Source organism: Epinephelus moara, chromosome 7 (genome assembly GCF_006386435.1).
Source record: "Epinephelus moara isolate mb chromosome 7, YSFRI_EMoa_1.0, whole genome shotgun sequence".
NCBI classification, from domain to species: domain Eukaryota; kingdom Metazoa; phylum Chordata; class Actinopteri; order Perciformes; family Serranidae; genus Epinephelus; species Epinephelus moara.
The window spans coordinates 41,774,190-41,780,189 of NC_065512.1; the positions used below are offsets into that span (position 1 = coordinate 41,774,190).

The window sequence follows — 6,000 nt, forward strand, 5'->3', positions numbered from 1 at the left end:
ACTTACATGCAGCCATGCACACTCCATATCATGTCAAAATATGGAAAAGTTGGAGCTGTCTGTGCTACTTTGCATCAAAAACATATTTTTTTAAAGTTTTACAATGAGTGGTGAATGTATTGGACTTTGAACACAGCCTCCCTATTATTTCTTCAACCACCTTCTTGAAAGCATTGTCATGATATTTGGGCATATTCAAAAACCTGTTGATAGCCAAGTCTTTCATATTGCTTAAAGTTTTTTCTTCCAATCAGAAATGTGGACCTTTCTTTAGGGCATGCATTTCTTTACTAGCCTCGCAAACTGTTGGCTGGTTGGTTTGTGTACAAGGCCTCCATGACAACATTAAGCTAAACAGGCAAGAGACTAGGGCTGGGCGATATGGCCTAAAAAAAAAAATCTCTGCTTTTTTCACAACAAATCCGATTCACGATTTAAATCGATTTTCCCCCTCTACTTAAAATCAATTATCAGAAAAATATTTGCGGCCTGGTAGCACGTACCTGGGCTCCAAAACTTTCAGCATGTGAATAAACCCCGGCTTTTCCACGGTAAATATGGACACCATATCTCTTGCAAGATACACCGCGACTGCATCCGTGATCGCTTTCCACCGGGTCCCTTTCTCATCATATGGCAGTGTTTCCCCTACCATTATATTGCTGCCCCCCCCCCCCCCCCCCCCCCCCTTGAAGATCAAGTTAGTTTTATTTTATTTTATTTTCTTTATAGCTCCAGATCACAACAGAAGTCATTTAAGGTCACCTTTCCTATAGAACAGGTCTATACTCTGTCCTTTTATTAAACTAACTAAAGAGCCTTATGTTATTTATCTTGTTTACACAACGGCATGTCAGTTCTGTCTCTACACGGTGCACGTTTACAATCCTCCTCTGCTCTGTTTCGAGCACGGCGGAGTTCGGCCCCGATGTGCACACACACAGACACATGCGCACACACACATTCATTAAAACAAATTGACCTAAACTACAAATTCGAATTAAACGATAAAATCGTTATATCGCCAGCCCTACAAGAGGCCCTGTGTTGCAAACTGCGGTAAAACCCCCACTTGAGAAGAAGCATATTCTGAATGTACTGTATACATGTCCAAATAGTGCTATTCAAACCTGAATAATATCATAATATCCCACATCTTCATTGGAAAATGTATCTTTTAGAATAAAGCATAATTCATAAAATCAAATGGAATATGCTGTTTACATGACCTGTATCAAATTCAGAATATTGTCATATTTCGGAATAATAGGGCAATATTAGTGTGCATGTAAAAGTAGTCAGTATATGGATGTTTAAAGAGGATATCAATGTTGCTGTTTCCTCCTGCACCCTCCTCCCCCCTGTGAAATCAGGCTGCCTGGGTCAAGTGCTGTTCTTGTGCCACAGGTGGGAGGCAGAGGTGTTATGTAGATTGATGCATGTAATGTGGAAGCGTAAGTGCAAGCTCCATCTGGAAACTTGCGAGTCAGTCACACTGTGGCAAATGCAAATGAAATGGCAGAGCTGCTTGTTCCCTGTCAGCAGTTACAACAGCAACGGAAAAAGGGAACATTGTGTAGAGGAAGACAGGGATGGTATATTAGCGTTTGGTGCACCATTGTGAGGGATGTGCATGGAAGTACACCAAACATGCCAACCTGACAGCATCACCAGAGGTGCAAATCAGTGGGACAAGGAAAAACAAACCAGAGCCACCCTCCTTATCCCCACAGCTTTCAAGAAGCCTTTAGACTGAGCAATTTGCCCCCTCTGTTTATATGCCACTGTGGCTGGTAGATTGATCAAATTTACCTGCCACCACCCAGTTCATTTGGCTGGTGGTGGTTGCCAATTTCCATTTCTAGAAAACAGTTAGCCAGGCTTATTCCAAAGTTTAAAATACTGTCCACTATCAACATGTTGTTTCTTGTTTTTTATTATCTACATAAGTGATAACCTGTTGTTGTAAGTCTGACATGAAACATGTAGGAGGTTTAAAGAAGAGTGTGCAAAAGACTACCACAAGGTCTGTTTTTATGTCTATACCCAGTATATTCCAGTGTGTGCATGCCTCAGGCTTTCCCTAAACATGCATACAAATCTTGCAGCTGCTGAAGCATTTTTCCCTGCATTAGGACTGCAGGCGGATTATTTCTATTGACTGTTGTACAGTAGAATCAAGTTAGCAGGCTGTAAAACAAAACTCCAGAGTCTTATAAGCAGCTGATCTCCAGACCATTCTTGTTAGTTTGATTGGATAGAACAAGATCAAAATTTGATTTTCCCAACCTATTTATACTGGGTATGACACACATTGCAGCAGCAGTATTTCAGTAAAAAGCAGGACTTTTACAGCCTGCATGTGTCAGAACACAGCACAAACAACTAAGAATTCCCTTTAGATCACATTAGATTGCAATTTTATTGTTACAAAATACATTTGATGGAGGTATATGACATGTAGGTAAAAAGCCATTGTTAGGTTGTAAACAAACTACGCTCAGGGTCACATGATATACCATGCTTACCACAACAAAGCTGTAAAGCCTTGGTCACCGTAATGATGTTCTGTAGTCTAATTTAGCCACACCAGAATTCACAGTGGGTGCTTACTGATGTATTTTATGTCATAGAACACAACCTTAAAGTCTCTTATGCTTGTATTAATCACAGACCTTAATTCAGGACATCTCCCCAAAAATGAGGGGGACAAGGGGACTTGGAGTGCTAAAATGCTGACTCATGTCTGGGTTTTAGGACTCAGTCCTGGAGTGCTCTACACAGGCAGAAGAAGCGGTAGAGTGGTAGAAAATAGTGTGTGTGTGTGTGTGTGTGTGTGTGTGAGAGAGAGAGAGAGAGAGAGAGAGAGAGAGAGAGAGAGAGGGATTGAAGAGGCAGTGGATTAACAGCACTATTGATTTTCATATCATGCAATGGAAGCAGAGTGTTTGGTTTGAGCTGAGAGATTACATCATAACACAGCTGTCTCTAGGTTTATCTGTGACTTCAGTGACCATATATTTCTACTTAGAGAAATATAACCCGAATAATTTCACACACCAAATGTATAGCTGCGATTGAAGATCAGTTTGGGGCCACCAATTAATAGCACCAAAGCACAAACATCATCATTTAGAAAATGTGTGCAATATAAGCAACACACATGTTCTGTATATGCAGCAGAAAAACAACTGATGAAACAAGCCTATATATACATATGCATGTGAGTGGAGTGTACTTACGTGGACAGCTCAGTGCTGGTTAAGGTGGCACGCTGCTGTCGTCTGGCTCCAGTCTGATCTATCCAGCAGATGGATAGATAGTCAGGATGGAGGGAGAAAGAGAGAGGAGAGGAAGGAGAGAGAACCAAAGAGAGATCTTACTTTCAGGAAACTGGATAGACAGCACAACACAGTCAGACACTCCATTTTCTCTGCTACCTTCTCATCTTTCTTCCCATTCCTTAACTTGCCAGCCCTGCTTTCCTCCGATTTTGGGACCCACCCCTCATTTTCCAAGGCAGCTATTTCCTGATCATAGAATGGCTGTGTGTGCTGCCATCTTGTGACATAAAATATTACTACAAATGATTTGTTTTTATCAAAGCAACATATATCAGTTCCCAGTATGTGTGTCTTTACTGGGAGCAGTGTTTGTATTTGAAGACTGAGTAACAGTCGTAAAGATGACACACAGTTTGGCCTGATTTATTTTTATCATTTATTTTATCTCTCTTTTCTCTAACCACAAACTTTCTTAAAGGAGAGAAGCAGACAGTGTTATGGTGCGTGGGCAAGTGCCAGGTTACATAATTTTATTTGGCCATGGTCTCAAGGTTTGGTCCAAATGTGGGTTATGGTGAGACATTGCACATGAAGGCTGTCTGTGGCTCAGGAGGTAAAGCGCATTGCCAATTGCCACTGTTACCATGTATGTGTTGATTCCACAAAACTTTCAGTCAAGGATGTCCTCCCTCCATTCCATTTTGCAATATTAATTGAACCCCTAACAACAACACTCCAGCAAAATAGCAACGAAGAGATAAAGACATCTTCTACAGGATATAAAATTATTATTTTTGCAAATGATGTGTAATTACTCCTTCAGGACCCCCACTCAACCATGAAAGAATGCTTTATGATTATAACATTTTTTTCCAGAACTCTCTAGCTATACTGTGTATTGGTCAAAATCCACCATCCTACCACTCTGGATGGATGAAAGGGATGTGGCAACTCTGGCATCACCTTACCACCTCCCCACAGGCAATATCATATATTTAGGCATCAATATATCCCCCAAGCTGACAGAGCTCTTTAGTCCACTAAACAAGCTTTTTTCCACAAAGACCGCCTCATATCGTTAGGATAAATGTCAGAGAACATATAGAAAACGACATGTAAACGTGTTGTCTTACCTTACCGGTGTGGTGCCGTGTTTGTTTATCCCTCTAGCTCTGCTTTCCAAAGCGCGGCCGAAATATATCTCGCCAGCACTAGATAAAGCCCAGCTGGATACTAACGTTACTCCAGGTGGAGATGTCTCGTCCTCGGTCACATCCAGACCTTGAAAATAAGGCTGCAACCGGTCCCATTCCTTGCAACAGAGGCATTCCTCACAGGTACACCACCAATCTCCAGAGCTACGCAGCCTTGCAGCAGCCATTCGTCCTCTACCTGTTGCACCTCTCTCTCTTTCCTCCTCCGTTCTTCAATTTCACGAAGCTCTTCCTCAGTGTATCCTTCCAGCTGTTGATGCTTGTTCAGGCACGCTATGAGATCGCTGCTTGTTCTCGCGATATTTCGGATTTGGAAAGCAGAGCTGTGGTGCGTTCCAGGCAACCCGTAACTCGTGGTTTCGCAACCTGTAACCCGTGAAAGTGCACTGGAACGGCAGTCAAACCCGTAACTTCCCACCAAAGTGATGTACTTCCAGTTCTGACCTCTGACGTCACATAACCCACAAACAAATATGGCAGCCCCTGTGGATGCGGTGATGCTGCGTCTGATACACGGTAGACTTTAGGACAATGTAAAATTGTCTGTTAAACTGTTTGTGCACCACAGAAACANACATATGATTATTGTCACATATGTATACTTTCAGATATTAATATACCTCCAACATATTGCACCACAATAGCCAGAATTATAACTATAATATTATTGCTTTCATTAATGTTGTTGTAAGCTACTGTCATTACCGTCTGTCCTGCATCTCTCTCTGTCTCTGTCTTTCTCTGTCTCTCTTTCTGTCTCATTGTGTCATACAGATTACTGTTAATTTATTATGTTGATCAGTTCTGTACAATATCTATTGCATGTTTGTCCGTCCTGGAAGAGGGATCCCTCCTCAGTTGCTCTTCTTGAGGTTTCTACCGTTTTTTTCCACTGTTAAAGGGTTTTTTTGGGGGAGTTTTTCCTTATCCGCTGCGAGGGTCCTAAGGACAGAGTGATGTCGTATGCTGTAAAATCCTGTGAGGCAAATTGTGATTTGTGATATTGGGCTTTATAAATAAAATTGCCTGATTGATTGATTGATTGATTGATTGATTGATAGTACAGTATTAGCACAAGTAGGTTATTGACAGGTTAGCAAGCTAACAAACCTTAACTTTAGCTTATTGGATTTCTGTGTATTTCAGCAAACAATAGCAGTTTGTCATCTTACATGTATTTGTTTCTTTAAGTTGGACGGCGAGTCCCTGGCTGTTGACAGTATTTTGACAGCTGGGAGGCATAACTTGCACTGTACTGTGATGTTGTTCATCTTTTCTGATTTAAAGGCAAAATCATGCTGGAGTTTCCATGCAGTGAAGGCATTTTTCTCCCCAGCAGCAGCCAAAACGATTAACAATCATTTGCGCTTTAATGTCCTTACGCTGATGGGATTAACAATCATTTGCGCTTTAATGTCCTTACGCTGATGGTCGTTTCACGTGTTGTTTTGTTGTGTCGTAAAGTGTCGCAATGCGTGCGCACTGTGCATGTGTCTGCTGCA

The 6,000-nt window shown here is 41.6% G+C and overlaps 1 protein-coding gene across 1 annotated transcript in view; it reads right to left on the reverse strand.

The window, feature by feature from the left end:
* Positions 1-4,727, reverse strand: part of crfb1 (cytokine receptor family member b1) — a 57,374-nt gene extending 52,647 nt beyond the window's left edge. Inside the window, exons 1-2 of the mRNA XM_050048328.1 lie at positions 4,418-4,727; positions 3,243-3,300 (exon numbers count right to left, since the gene is read on the reverse strand). The gene's annotated coding sequence lies outside the window, so the exon portion shown is untranslated. The remainder of the gene's footprint in view (positions 1-3,242; positions 3,301-4,417) is intronic.
* Between the last annotated feature and the right edge of the window lie 1,273 nt (positions 4,728-6,000).